The sequence below is a fragment of the Acomys minous genome, assembly GCF_964271855.1.
Source record: "Acomys minous genome assembly, chromosome: 8".
Classification (NCBI taxonomy): domain Eukaryota; kingdom Metazoa; phylum Chordata; class Mammalia; order Rodentia; family Muridae; genus Acomys; species Acomys minous.
In genome coordinates, this window is record NC_140489.1 from 105,647,459 (window position 1) to 105,663,073 (window position 15,615).

The 15,615-nt window shown below is 41.8% G+C and overlaps 1 protein-coding gene and 1 pseudogene across 5 annotated transcripts in view; one reads left to right on the forward strand and one right to left on the reverse strand.

The window, feature by feature from the left end:
• The window catches only part of LCLAT1 (lysocardiolipin acyltransferase 1), a 136,193-nt gene that overhangs the window by 23,299 nt on the left and 97,279 nt on the right, over positions 1–15,615 (forward strand). The window lies entirely within an intron of this gene.
• On the reverse strand, positions 333–13,685 carry LOC311604139 (death-associated protein 1-like; annotated as a pseudogene). Its single transcript has 2 exons — positions 13,592–13,685; positions 333–815 (listed from the first exon to the last, which is right to left on the reverse strand). The product of its transcript is annotated as a death-associated protein 1-like (transcript).

A 15,615-nucleotide genomic window follows, 5' to 3' on the forward strand; every position in this document is an offset into this window, starting at 1 on the left:
CTCCTTCAGTGACACGGCACAGGCCTCCTGAGTAGTCCCAGAAACGCTGGCGGTATGCATGTAGCTCACAGTGGCCTGAAGCTGGCGACACTGCTTTTAGGACCACGAGTAAGGAGTTTAGGTGATTGCTATAGTGTGAAGACTACCTTTTACCCAGGACTTGTCAAGTTCTGCTAATAGCACTTTTGGGGCTGGGGTACAGTACTCTTACAAACAAAGTTTGGGGTTTGAGCTTCTAGTTTTAAATATGGGGAGGGTCTGGGTCAATGAAAGGCCACTTTGCTTTGTCTTAAGTTTCTGGATTTAGTAAGCCACGTGAAAAGCGTGAGGTCTTTTGGTCAGGGAAGCATCCTGGGAGGTGGTCCTGTGCCGGTCACTTGCAAGGCTGTTGGATATGCTGCGTTCTTGGAGAAACGTGTTTGTCTATGGAGGCACGTGGCTGCTGGTGGGCCACCTGTGCAGCCGCTGGCGGGAAGTCTTTGTCACCCGGGCAGTGACACCAGAGATAAACACTGTTAGTTTGGGTGGCCTGGTGCTTTCCCATTCTTGCTCATCTTTGTCTTTCTCTTCCTCTCCTTCTCCAGTATGTGGGTGCTTCTGCACAGTCTGCATTCCACCAGCCTTCCCGGTGGGCATGTGTCCAGCTTTGGTCTCCAGCTTTCCTTCTGGAGGCAAAGACACTGCGCCGCTGGCTTTCTGAGGGGTGATGGCAGTGGCCGGGTGGGCAGCTGTGTGAGTGTGAGGCCTCGAGAAGGAAGGCGTGAGCCAGCCAGTGCTCTTAACTGCGGAACCATCTAGCCATCTATCCGCTGAGCCTCAAGTCTCCTTTTTGTGTTTGTTGAGTCAGGCATTCAAGTTACCCTGGCTGGTTTGGAACTTTCTGTGTAGTCAAGGCCTGTCCTTAAATTGAACTTCTTGTCACCATCTCCCAAGTGCAAGGACAGGCTGCTGCTATCACACCTAGCTTTGCTCTACTTGTTGATGCATTATCTTTACATTGTTCTGCTTAATTGTGTGGTTTCTTATGAGTTTTAGTTGGAAAAGTGTTGGGCTTAATAGGTATGGCCCCAGATTTATGTATTTGAATGTTTGTCCATAGGGAGTGACACTATTAGGATGTGTGGCCTTATTTGAGGAGGTGTGGCTTCGTTAGAGGAAGTGTGTGGCTGTGAAGGTGGAGCTTTGAGGTCTTAAATGCTCATGCTGCACCCAGTGTGAAACACATCCAGACTCCTCCTGCCTTCCGATCAAGATGTAGAAGTCTTGGCTCCTCCTGCACCGTGTTTGCCTGGAAGCTGCCATGCTTCCCACCATGATGGTAATGGACTAAACCTCTGAAACTGTAAGCCAGTCCCAAATTAAATGTTTTCCTTTGTAAGAGTTGCCATAGTCATGGTGTCTCTTCACAGCAATAAAACCCTAACTAAGACTGCTAAAATTGGACACAATTGTAACACTTGGGAGCTTGAGATAGGTGGACTGCCAGCCAGTTCAAAGCCAGCCTGAGCTATACTGTGAAACCCTGTCACAGATAAATAGAAGTGGCAGAGTCATAAGCCTGTCTGAATATTAAAATTGATTTTTAATTTTCATTCTGTAAGGCTCTTCATAAAGACTTCTCTGCACTGTTACTTCTTTTAAAGCTTTGAGATCTGGAGAAGTGACTGGAGAGGTGTCAGTTCTTTCAAAATGGTAAGGACTCTTTTGGCTTCCAGAGCCACTTAACACCCACTGCATTAGGTTATGTCTTTCCACTTTTTATCACTAACTAAAAAGAAATTGATTTCTCCATCTGTAGATAATTAATCTCAGATTAGAACAAGCTGTTTAATATTCTAAGCTGTAGCTAGTTATGGTGTACTCAGGCCAGGCTTTGCTATGTGGACACAATAAGGGAGCTGTTTCTCATTTCTGTTTTGTGTTTTGTTGTTGTTGTTGTTGTTGCTGTTTGTTTTTAATGAAACTGTTATTTGCTTCAGTGGATTCATGTGGTCCCTAATGGACATCTAATTAGATTACAGATTGATGATGGCTGTAATGACTTGACTGGCCCTTAGCCTCCTCACACTCTTCCTTTCTCTGTGTACCTACAGATAAGTTATCAGCATGTCTCCCCACTTTCTAGTTAAAAGTCAAAATGAGAAATGAGAGACATTATGATGAGAGATGAAATTGGAAGCTTTCCTAGTCGGACAGCAGCTCAGAAGTGCCCAGCTATAGGATTTAAAGTCTGGAAGGACTGAGGATGGTAACAGAGACTATTCCAATGGAAGGAGAAGCCGAGAAAAACCCCCTCTGAGTCCATTTGCCTTTTGGCAAAAAGAACAATTTCTTTTAAAGATTTCTTGTTTTTCTAGTTCAGTTCTTCAACTCCAAAGGTTTTTCTAGCTGTGAAAAATATCAAAAGGAACCTAAGGAACAAAAGAAATAAATTGTTGTCTGAATTCTGTCACCTATGATCTGTGAATAAAGTGAACAGTATTGGTTGTAGAGGAATTTTAATCCAGCAACATGACTGCTTTGGCAAGGGATCACATCCAAAGACTGAAGTCTGTGTGATCCAACTGGAATACACACCCTTTTTTTTTTTTTTTTTTTTTTTTTTTTGGTTTTTCGAGACAGGGTTTCTCTGTGTAGCCTTGGCCATCCTGGACTCACTTTGTAGACCAGGCTGGCCTCGAACTCACAGCAATCCACCTGCCTCTGCCTCCTGAGTGCTGGGATTAAAGGCGTGCGCCACCACGCCCGGCTCGGAATACACACCCTTAATCCCTCTGGTTGGAATATAGACACAACATACCTTTAATCTCTCTGGCAGACAAAGTGATGAATCAGAAAAAGATTTGACAGAATGAGTCAGGAAAGAGAAGCTACTTAAGAGCTAGAGAGAGAGAGAGAGAGAGAGAGAGAGAGAGAGAGAGAGAGAGGGAGAGAGAGAGAGGGAGAAGAAGAAGGAGGAGGAGGAGGAGGAGGAGGGAGGGCGAGCGAGCAGGTGAGTTCATGGAGACAGTGTACAGTAGAGTTCCGGAGTAAGGTACAGTTTGTGCAGTTCAGTTGAGTGTAGTTGAATTCATTAAATTGAGTTTATGGAGCTCAGGGGCAGTTTTTTCAAGCAGAGCAATTTGGTGAGAAGTGGAGGAAAGCCAGTTTGAATCAGTCAGCTTGGAAAGTAGTTTTGAGCCAGAACAGCTGAGTTGAACCAGTTAGCCAGAGTTCAGAAAGAACAGAAAGAGTGAGTTATTTAGCAGTAAGTCTTGCAGGCTGAAAACATTTAGCAGACAGAGGCTGGAAGTTAAAGGCTTTAGGGTCCAGGCTTAAAGAAGATTAGATTGTATGGAGGTTAGAAGCTTCCAGGCCTAGGCCTAGGGATAGTTAGATAGAAACACTCTGGGCTCAGTCCAAGGCATGTATTCATAAAGCTTGGGTGCAGCTATCATCTCATTCCCTCATCTGATTTTTACAGTTGGTGACAAAAAAGTAGGCATAAGCCAGTCACAGAAGTGTTTGACAGAAAAGACAGGGTGATAGGAGGGGTCTCCCACAGTCTGAGAAAGTTACCACACAGGATGGGGTGATAGGAGACAAGTTATAGACTACAGTTCCAAGTGAGGCTTTGTCCGTGGTAATTGAAGACTATGTTGCTAGTACTATTTTCAGGTATGTTTGAGTTGATGTAAAAGCCCCATCCCTGCATGTCTTACAGTTCTAGTGGGAAAATGCTGACTCAGAAATGTGATGCTTTGGAATGTCCATCCTCATGAGCCAAGACTTGTCTTTCCACGTTTACATTTTCATTCGGGAGTCAAATTTTTATTTGACAGTAAAGTAGGCAAATATCTGTAAAGCAGACCTATCATGAAAATATCCCCACCATAAGTATCATTAATCTCATTGGCTTCTACAAGTTAGGTAAGATTGGATTTTATTTTAAAAGCTTTCATTAAGTAACTGTAGTAGGCATAAACTATATCATATTTTGCATAGTATTTATATCTAAGGCTTGGTTTTGTATCACATAAGAATTAAAACTTTTATGTTAAGATTCAGATAGATTTTCTGACTTGAGTACATAGAGGGGAAATACTTTGTGGGATCTAGTTGGGCTGCCTCTTTGCTTTGCTTCTAACAGATGATATATGTAGGGCTTGTATAGTTTGAGCAGATAGTTGAGTTTGTTTTGTTTTATTAGGATATGTTAATCATGCTATGGTTCCATGATAGCATTTCACGTCTCTCTATATTTTCATCATATTCATCCCCATTACTCCCTCTTGTCCCCTCCCCATTCCTGCTGATTCCCCTTCTCTTCCTATCTAGTCTCCTTTTCTTCCCAGTGAAGTTCATCAGGGTATTCACAGGATCATGTGTGAGAGGGTATTTATAGGAGAGCGTAAGCACCATTGAAGAAAGTTTTCTCCTTCTCCCAGCAGTCCTTAGCTACCTAGAAATCCCCAGAGAGGTGTGGGCCCTTGTGAGCCATCCCTCCGTGACAGGATGTTGAGAGGCCTAATCTTGTACACATGTTGTGCAGGTCATCATGGCCACTATGAGTTCAGGAGTGCCATGTGTGATAGACAGCATTGCACAGCCTCGACCCCATCCTCCAGCCCTGAGATTCTTCTCATCCCCTTTCCCACGATGTCCTCAGAGTCCTGGAGGGTGTTGATGTCCTATATATGGCTGAGCATCCAACAGTCACTTATCCTCAGCACTTTGATCATTTATGCATCTCTGTAGTCACTGCTGCCAATCACAGAAAGAAACTTCTCTGAACAAAGCTGACAGCCAGCACTAAGCTGACTGCAAATCATGACTGGGGTCTCTTGGCATTCCTTTTCCAGCTCTTATACATCTGTCTCACAGCTGGGAGTGCCTCTGTCTTCAGTTTTAAAAGATTGAAAATGTGTACCCAAACAACACACACACACACAGACACACACAGACACAGAGGTGGGAGAGCTGACTGCAGAAATCACGAGAACTAGGTTCAAATCTCTACTACCCCACTAAAAATCTATGGTTTACCAGAAAATGCTCCACCACATAACAGGGACATATGCTCAACCATGTTCATAGTGGCCTTGTTCATAATAGCCAGAACATGGAAACAGCCTAAGTGCCCCTCAGTAAAAGAATGAATAAAGAAACTGTGGTACATTTACACTATGGAATACTACTCAGCTATTAAAAACAAGGAATTTCTGAAATGTGTGGACAAATGGATTGAACTAGAAATGATCATAATGAGTGAGTTCACCCAGAAGCAGAAAGACTCAAATGATATATACTCGCTTATATCTGGACACTAGCCCAAGGGGCATGTTCCTTGAAAGTCTTCACTTACCAGGAAAGTGGGTCAGAGGGGAAGACATCCTATTGGGATTTTAGGTGAGAGAAACATGGGAGAATGGGGAAATAGAAGGACCCAGAGGGTCCTAGAAACCTACAAGAAGAACATTATTATGGGCAGATCTGGGCCCAGGGGCCCTGCTCAAACTATGGCACCAGCCAAGGACAATAAGTGTAGTAAACTTCGAACCCCTACCCAGATCTAGCCACTGGACAGGACATTCTCCACCGTTGAGTGGAGAGTGGGGAGTGGGGGCTGACTTTCATACAAACTCTGGTGCCCCATATTTGACCACGTCCCTTTGATGGGGAGGCCTGATGTCACCGAGAGGAAGGATAGCAGGCTACCAAGAAGAGACTTGATACCCTATGAGCATATACAGGGGAGGAAGTCCCCCTCAGTCACAGACATAGGGGAGGAGAGTAGGGGGAAAGCAGGAGGGAGGAAGGAATGGGAAGATACAAGGGATGGGAAAACAATTGAGATATAATATGAATAAATTAATAAAATATTTTTTAAAAAAATCTGTGGTTTAACCTTTCGTCATCCTCTCCGAACCTTAGTCGCCAAATCTGTAAAGTAGAAACAACACTTGCTGTTATCAGAATCAATTGAGGCAAAACATGAAGGCACATTGGCCCCTAGATAAAGTACTCTGGCTGTAATGGCATTGCTTTTCTTTTGTACTTCTGTATTTGTTGTAATGGTACTTTTACCTAAAAAGGATATAAATTCAGAAGAATTAAAGGAACCACTAATTGAATGACATTTTGATCAACTGAACTACATTTGTTTGAATCTTTCCCCCAAATGACTAGCAACTTATCTGACTGCCTCCCTGCATTCTCCTTTTCAAACTAAGTCTTTCAGCAAGTAGAAACTAAGGTTTCCATGTGTGCTGGATGTGGTGCTATGGACTAAAAGCAAACAATGGTGACAGCTCTTATTAAAAAGAAAATTACTGTGAAGGCAATATTGAACAAGCTTCCCAGGGGCATTCAGAGGCCACTGGGAAGCATCACTAATATAGGTCTGCAGCTGGTGCCTAAACTGGGGACTCTGGTCATTTTGATTCTTTGACAAGTATCTGGGTTAACTCACTCATTATGATCATTTTTAGCTCAATCTATTTATCCACAAATTTCAGGAATTCCTTGTTTTTAATAGCTGAGTAGTATTCCATAGTGTATATGTACCACAGTTTCTTTATCCATTCTTCTACTGAGGGACACTTAGGCTGTTTCCATGTTCTGGCTATTATGAATAAGGCTGCTATGAACATGGTTGAGCAAATTTTCTTGTTGTGTGCTGGAGCATCTTCTGGGTATATTCCAAGGAGTGGAATAGCTGGGTCTTGAGGAAGCCCTATTCCCATTTTTCTGAGATAGCACCAGATAGATTTCCAAAGTGGCTGTACTAGTTTGCATTCCCACCAGCAATGAAGGAGTGTTCCTCTCTCCCCACATCCTTGCCAGCATGTGGTGTCACTTGAATTTTTTACCTTAGCCATTCTGATGGGTGTAAGATGGAATCTCAGAGTTGTTTTGATTTGCATTTCCCTGATGACTAAGGAGGTTGAGCATTTCTTTAAGTGTTTCTCAGCCATTTGATATTCCTCTGTTGAGAATTCTGTTTAGTTCCAAGCCCCATTTCTCAATTGGGTTATTTGGTTTGGTGGTGTTTAATTTCTTGAGTTCTTTATATATTTTGGATATTAGACCTTTGTCAGATGTAGGGTTGGTGAAGATCTTTTCCCAGTCTGTAGGCTGTCGCTTTGTTCTCTTGACAGTGTCTCCTGCCTTACAGAAGCTTCTCAGCCTCATGAGGCCTATTTATTAATTGTTGACATTAAGGCCTGGGCCGTTGGTGTTCTGTTCAGGAAGTTAAGTATCTGGACATGGGAAATAACCGGAGTTGCTTGTATGCGGATAACAAAGTTACTGTTTTGTGGACATTTCCATGTCTTTATCCTCTGCTGGCCATGTAGCCCTCTGCCTTTTCAACTTTTTTTTTCCTTTTCAACTCTTTACTTTGCTTCCCTCCCTTCTTTCGCGTAACTATTTGGAGCTTTCTGGGTCCTTGTTTCCTGGATTATAATTCCTAAGAGTGTAGATAAAGTCCTATTGAATTTGTATATTCTGCATTTACCTTGGTTGACACCCCAGTAACATAAAAACTAAGGGAAAAGCCAAGGAAATCCTTTTAACTGGGAAATAGTACAATCAGATTCACATTTGTCTACAGTATGAAGAAAGAACTGGACATGTTGGCCATTTGACCAAGAGTGAAAGAAAGGATGTCTGCAGTGGTGTGAGCAAAAGATGAATGTTTTGACAAAAGTGATTTGTCAAAGACAGATTTAGGATTGGAGATAAAATTACCAGGCCCCTTGATATCTTGTGTGAGTTTAGAGAATAAGGGAAGGGGAAGAATAAACTTGTCTTGTAAGTTTCTTGGTCCAGCGTCTGTGTAGACGCTATTCTGTTTATTGATGTAAAAAGCTTCCGAGCAGTGGGACATATAAGAGAAAGATGTTAGGGCATTTACTCACTGCTTACTGCCCAAGTGTCCGTTAAGCATGAGTGTGGCCCTCAGAGGAGAGGATCGCGTTGGCTATACATAGCGGAAGTTCTCCATAAAGTCCCCATGGAGAAAAGAGCAGAATGAGCTAGAGAGTAAACAGCCGTCGTCCCTGGAGGAGAATACCTCAGAATGGAGAGGCCCTCTGCTAGAGGAAGAGCCACCCCAGCTGGTACAACTATTGAGGTAGTGGTGTCACCAAAGCTGAGCAAGGCTAGCATTTCAAAGAGAGAGTAGATGTGTGCAGAAGGCCCCTAAGAGGTAGATTAAAATGAGGCAGGAGTGGCCATCGGTGCAGCATCATGGAGGTACTGCCAAGGTAGTTCTGACATGACAGCAGGACAAAAATAGCTGATTGTGGTTGGCTGAGGAGGAAGTGGGAGTGAGGAAGCAGAGGCAGTGTGTGGTCACCACAGCCTATCTCTGCACAGCCGGTTAGATGGATATTTTGACACCCTGACTCACATGAATTCAGTAGGGTTTGCATCATCCTTATAGGGCTGGAGGAACTTAGCATTGGCCTTTGACCCTGGTTCTTTTTTCTGGGTTAGGAGTTAAGATATTCTGAATTTGAAGCATCTTCTATTTAAGAATAAAATTGAATATTCAATCTGTGTTAACTTCTGGAGTTAGTATTTTAATAAATTAAAAGATTACCTTTTCAGGAAAACAATTACAAATCTTGAAAATTATTCAAAGACCATTTTATCTTGAAACACTTGGAAATTCACTTTTTTTTTTTTGTAATTTCAATGTAGTGGTAAGTCTTAACTGCATTTGGCAATTACTAAACTCAGCACTATTTCTGTGGTTTTGATTTTTCCTTTATAAATAGAATTTTAATCAGTGTAGGTTAGACTTTTTCCCCAAGCCTGTTATAATTAGCAATGGCCTCAATTTAACCCTAAATAATGTGTATAATGAATCTAATAACACTTAACAAGCACTCCTTACATTTGATGAAAACAAATAGGATTTTAATTTAAAAATTTCGGTAACATTGCAGGAAGGGCATATAGCCATTTAAAGATAAAGTAACACAACTTGCTCAGTCCTGTCACGTGGACAATTTGTACTTATGGTTAGAAGTCATGTGTTGTGGAATCATGGTTTCACATGCCACTGCAGCTCATACACATACTGAATATAGCACAGAGTAAGTCAGTCATTGGAAGAAAGTATTGTCATAGGGACAATTCCCAAATTGTGGTATGTCCGCCATGTAAGGCTCACTGCATTGACCATGTTGGAGGCTTTTTTTCTTTTTTTCTTTCTTTCTTTCTTTCTTTCTTTTTTTTTTTTTTACAGTATAAAAATAAGCCGCCAGGCATGGTGGCACACGCCTTTAATCCCAGCACTCGGGAGGCAGAGGCAGGCGGATCGCTGTGAGTTCGAGGCCAGCCTGGTCTACAAAGTGAGTCCGGGACAGCCAAGGCTACACAGAGAAACCCTGTTTCGAAACACCCCCCCCCCAAAAAAAAGCCATTAATTTAGGACTGTCATTAGAATGTACCCTGTCTGGGTTAAAATCTCAGCTTTTTGGCTTTGTAAGTCATTAGAAACAAGGACAGCCTGAGAAGTTGTCATGGCCAAGAACAGCCTAGAAGACACAACTAAATATTGCAGTAAACTAGGGCACTGATGGTTCCTGCCACAGAAGGACAAGATTTGGTAAAAACTAAGGCAGTTTAAACAATATATGTATTCTAATTCATACACATATTAATATTGGTTCATAATAATCATCATCACATATATGTTAAGATGCTATAGTAGGTGAGGGTGGGTACGTGGTGTATGAGGATTTTGATCTGACATTGCAATTTTTCTAGCAATCTTAACTATCAAAAGAAATGTTTGCTAGAAAAAGAACATAGGTATTTTTATAGCCATCTTTGGAAAATACAACCTCCACACTTTGTGACTCTATTTACGTTATAGGAACTTACTGGATTCCTGTTTCTTTATTTTAAAAATGATGTCATATGTCTGTCTAACTGAGTTGTTGAGAGGAATAAATGAGGTCAAGGAAGGAAAGCACCCAGCATGTCTGTCTCTCCGTGTGCTGTGGCAGAGTGTCTAGCAGAAGCACCTAAGGACGGGCTGGTTTTGGTTCAGGGTTCCAGAATACAGTCCTTCATGTTGGAGAAGTCAAGGTGCGAGGAGCTTAAAGCAGCGGGTCTCTGTGTTCACAGTCAGGTGCAGAGAGCCATGGGTGCCTGTCCTGGCTGTCTTCCTCCCTTTAAAAAGTCTGCCTGCCTGCATGCACCCCCCCAATCTGTCTGTCTGTCTGTCTGTCTGTCTGTGTGTGCACGCGCACACTCATGCCCTAGGAGGCTAGACAAGGGTGTTGAATCCCTTAGAGCCAAGGTTGCAGAAGGTTGTGAGCTGCCTATGTGAGTTCTGGGAACCAAACTGAAGGGCCTCTGCAGGAGCACGCTGTGGTTTTGACTGTAGAACCACCTCAGCCTCTCCTTATTTGTATGCACCACAGGACTCATGTTTGAGGTCCAGGGAATGGTATCTTAGCTGATCTTGTCCCCTCAGCTAGCCTAATCAACATAATCCCTCACAGGAGTGCTCTGAGGCTAATCTAAAGTAGATAATCTGTATACACAGTAACCTAGTCAAGATGATCCCTCATGAGGTATGCCCGAAAGCTTTCCTCTTAGTTTATTCTGATAATAAATACTGATCATCATATAAAGTGTCGATGTAAACAGATGTTCAATATGTGCATCAAATAGGAGAAACTTAACAGTCAGCTTTTCTTCACTGTAATGACGATGGAGATGGGTCATGTAAGTAGAAGCATTTTTTTTTTTTTTTTTTTTTTTTGCCTCAGAGTTCTGACACTTCAGGGACAGGACTGGGCACATCCACTTATTTGGGCTTTTGGAGACAGTGGTGTGTCATGGTGGTCGCTGTGGGGAAGTAAACTGCTTCCATTTTGAACCAGCAGCACAATGAGGCTTTCTTGAACTAGGAATTAAGAGACCTAAACTTAAATTCTCAGTTTGCTACTAAATATTGCAGTAAACTAGGGCACTGTCTTTCCCTCTTAGGATCTCTGTTTACTGGATGAAAAATGGGAGAGAGGTTTGTGCTGGCTGTTTACTTGTAGGATGGAGTTATCTTCTATCTAGATGAGAAATATGCTTCAGGGCAGTCGTCTTGGAAGGCTTTACCTTCCCAAGATTGCCTCCCAGGAAAATTAGTCTTATTGCCTTGTTTATATCTCATTTTTGTCCAAGTAGAGATTGCATTGTTTGGTGATTCATCACATTCCTTGGTGCATGCCTCAAGGGAATTTCTAAGAGCTTCAAAAACTCAGATCCACTTTTCCAGTTTAGAGACTTATTAGCATTTGTTAATTAATCAACTGTGCTAAAGACCCTACAGGAGTTTCCAAAGAGGGGTTCTAGAGATATTCTAAGTATGACAGCATTGCTGGAGCGTGACTGCAGCCTTCCCAAACCCTTCTTATTTGAAGGCACATGTCACATTTAGAAAGAATTGCTGTGTTCCCCCGTGGAGAGGGGTTCAAGTCTGTTTTCTCGTTGTGTTCTGTGCACCTAGTTTTGAGGTACTCGCTTATATTTTTTTGGTGTTTTCTCAGTGTTATGTAGCAGGTGGCTTTGGAATTAACATATTTTAAGATAGTAGCAGGGGAAGACTATGGCTATTGTTAAAAACTGTGCTGTTCAGAATACAATCAGTAAGGCCTGTTTAGTTCCTTGTCTAGAGTGCAAGTTTGGCGATGCATCCTGTAAATCTAAGCTGCTGAATTTCAGTATGATTGAAACTAGTGTTGTCACAATGTATGCCTGCACAGTTGTGGAGAGCATGGCAGTAATGTGACTAGAGGATATAGCTATGCACATTTTGTGAGAATTTAATACTAACTTATTTGTCAGCCATTTTTAATAGTAACTTCATTTTAAAATTTGAATTATTTAATAAGTACAATTTCAATTTCCCAAGTGTTCAGGGTAAACTAAGTTTACGTGACCTGAGATTCTCTTTGTGAAAATAACTTTTTAGACGTTTTACTATAGTGATGATGCATGTTTGTTACATTTAAAAAACTCTCACTTTTGGGAAATCTTTTGAGAACCTGACTAATTACATTATCTAAACATTAACAGACTGATGGTGGTAGATTTGGATAGTCATTCCATTTAACACAGTGTGAGCTTTATCAGCAAATAATACTTGAGCCTTTTCCATGGCAAGCATTATGGTCAGAGATATACACTACCGTTGCAAGCCACTCTGTGGAGACCATCAGCAGATGTTTTCCATGCATAGCTGGCCTCATTTGGTTAGGTCCTGCCATAGCCTCCTGCTTCTAAACTGACTGGAGAGTTGCATGGTTAACAATTACATGAGTGTTAGCACCTTGGTGAAGCCTTTCACTAGATTTTCAGCAAGTGGCATTAGCGCAGTTTTGATTTCCAGGCTGCGTTTTCTTTGTTCTTTTAAGATGTACTATGCAGTCAGTGCCTTTGTTCCCAGTACTCGCCATTAGTAGTACATGTGGAAATGGAGGAACTGACTTTTTAAAAAGCCATGGTTTTGTTAGAGGCTATAAATTAGCTTTTTGTTTTTAATCAGCTCATATTTCTATTAGTCCTAAATACTTGGTAGATGCTCACTTTCTGTAGTGTTAAATTTAATACTCTTAGATTGCAAATAAAATTCTTACGTTTATTGTTGAATAACACTTGAATTTTTATAGGAAAAAGAAGATAATTTCACTTTCTTTATTACCCCCTCCCCCCCTTTTTTAACTCTCAGGGTCTCATCACTGTAGTGAAGGCTGGTCGTGGACTTACATTCTCAGGTTAGCCTCAGACTTGAGGCAGATGTGAGCCAGCATGCTCAGTTTTCCTTCCTGATTGCAATGGTAACTAAATACTGCCTTCTCACTTAGAATGCTGTGAGTCTTTGAGTTCAAAAGCCATGCCCTGCCCAGAAGTCAGTGTTCTATACTGTTTTCCCTTTTTTTTGGCTCTTAATTTTTTTCCTTCCTCTTTTGCAATCTTCTGTGTTACAAATGTCTCACGTATATGTCTGTCTTATTCTCTGTACTTCAACTACATATGAGCTTGTGACGTCACTGCTGACCATTACACAAAAGGAGATTCTCTGGCCTCAGGGAAGGTGGCACTGTGGGTATAGACATTGTTACCTAGAAGGCAGACAGTCTGACAGGCTGTGGTGGACTTAGATGTGGATAGTTGATACTGGCTGGTAAGCTGCTCTGTTCACTGCAGGTAAGTCATGCGTGTGCTTTAACTCTATGTAGGATCCAGTCTAATAGCACTCAGGCTGGTTAGCCAACACTGGCACACTGATGTGTAGCTAGACTGAAAGATGAAATTAAGTGCCTCTTATGGAATAAAAACGGAATTGTTTTGTAGTTAGAAAAGGGCATTATCTGAGAAAAACTTCAGACACAGCTTTAAATGACATTTAAAGATTTTTTAGTACAAAATTAAGACATGACAATTTTATTTCAGTGTCATTAACATCATCCGTGAAAGTAATAGCGAATTGAATACTAATTTAGCATTATTACTGAGTCATAAACTTGTATTTTTATTCTTCACTTGGCTGTAGACAGGTAGAGACTTTGGCATGTTTGGAAAACCATACTTGCAAGCAGCCTCACCCTCACTGTTCCGTAAACTGTGTTCAGACAGGTCCTCGTCCTTGTGGAATTTTGTTGCTTTTCTTTGACTTCTATCATGAGGCGCCCTTCTTCCCAGCTCCCTTCCACACTCCTGGACGGCTCACTGTCGGATTCTCTGTGTGAAGATAGTGCCAGCTGTCAGCCAGAAGGAGCTTTTCCTTCTCCCCCGTGATTGGGCTCTAGATCATGGCATGTGATTACAGATGATAGGCCTTTTGCTTCATAGTCTGAATGAAGTTCTGTGCAGGATGGACATGAACCAGGGCATGCAGAGCCTCAGTGTAGGTAACCTAGATTCCTGAGTGGCTCTGTAGGAGGAGGAGGTCACCACCAACCCGAGCCAACCCGAGCTCTCCTGCAATTGTCATGCTCAATAGTTTTGTCACCTTGGCACTATCTAGAATCACCCTCAAAGATTCTCAGTGAGGGATTATCTGGATTGGGTTAGTTTGTGGGCATGTCTGTCAGGGATTAAAAAAAAAAAAGGTCATAGACTGGGCCCTGGACCAGATACAAAGGAAAGAGCAAGCTACGCATTATGATGCACACATTCATTCTGTCCCAGCCTGTGAGCATGGATACCATGTGACCAGCTCTTCATTCCTGCCGCTTTTACTTTCCGACAGGGATGGACTGTTAACCTGGAATTGTGAGCCAAAATAAACTCCACCTCTCTTAACTGGAAAGGAAAGAAAACACAGGTCAAGAAGCAAATCCATGCTTGCCATTGCTTATTCAGTTCTCATTACCCCAGCGGCACCTTCTTCAGTAACACGCTGCCTCTTATATGAGTATCCTGCAGTCCAGGATACTAGGATAGGGCCCGACACAAAATCACAAACTTAATTAGAACCTGTAGGCTTTGTTGTACATTTTTTGGTAACTCAGTTGTGCCATTTTGAGCGTGAACTTTATAGGACAGTACATCACCCTGCATAGTTAAGGTAAATGAATGTATGTATGCTCTCTTTAAAATCTTAGCTCCATTTCTATGTTAGGCAAGGAGACCCTTCAGAGAGCACATCCTACTTGTTATGCCTTTTATAGCTCCTGAGAACCTGGTTTCCTGGTAGATGCTACATCCCATGAGAAGCCTGTAGTCTTGTGTCTGAGGGCTAAAGTGTTCACTGCAGTGTGTAGTAAGTTGGTGGCTACCGAGGGAAGTGGCCTTGCGTGTATTCTCTGTCCTGGTACTCATTGGTACTCTGGTAGTCTCTGTCCTGGGAGAAATGGACACAAGCCCAGTGACTCCTCACCAGCTGACCCTCCTTTGTTTTTCACCCACTTACTAAGTTCTTGCTCCTGTAGCTTCTAGCTTGTTGCCTGTGGAGTTTTATAGTAATTTAACTTCATGGCATTATATACATTGAATTCCTCTTTTGTCAGGATCCCTGGTAATTAAAGGTACTGACATTAGAGAAAAACTTAGATGTATATTTAAATGCTAGACTTTGCATTAGTCATTTCTGTTAAGTATCTGAAGGATATTTTACTTTTTTGCAAATACTTTTTGTTGCAAAACAAAGTATAGCAATTCTTATATATTTGCTCAATCTTAGTAACTCTAGTTGTGGTTTTGCATTTTTAGACTTCTACAATTTCACCTAAGTACATTGATTCCATTTTTTTTATTTATTTTATTTTAGATGTGTATTTTGTTTTGAGTTTTTTTTGATTCAGGGTCTCTCTTCCTAGCCAAGGCTGATCCTGTACTATATATGATTTCCTCTTGCCTCTGCCTGAATGCTGGGATTACAGGTATTGCCCCCCTTCTGCCCTGGCTGTGTCTTTATAAACATCCTCAAGTCATCTGTTAAATCTTCACTTAAACAAGGCTTTGCTTTATTTATCCTACAGTTTTTTATTTGTTTGTTTGTTTTTAATGGAATGTCAATATCATCTTTACAGCTAGTTTCTGTTAGGGTTTGTGTGTGTGCGCGCGCGTGTGTGTGTGTGTGTGCGTGTGCGTGGGGGGGGGGGGGGGGAG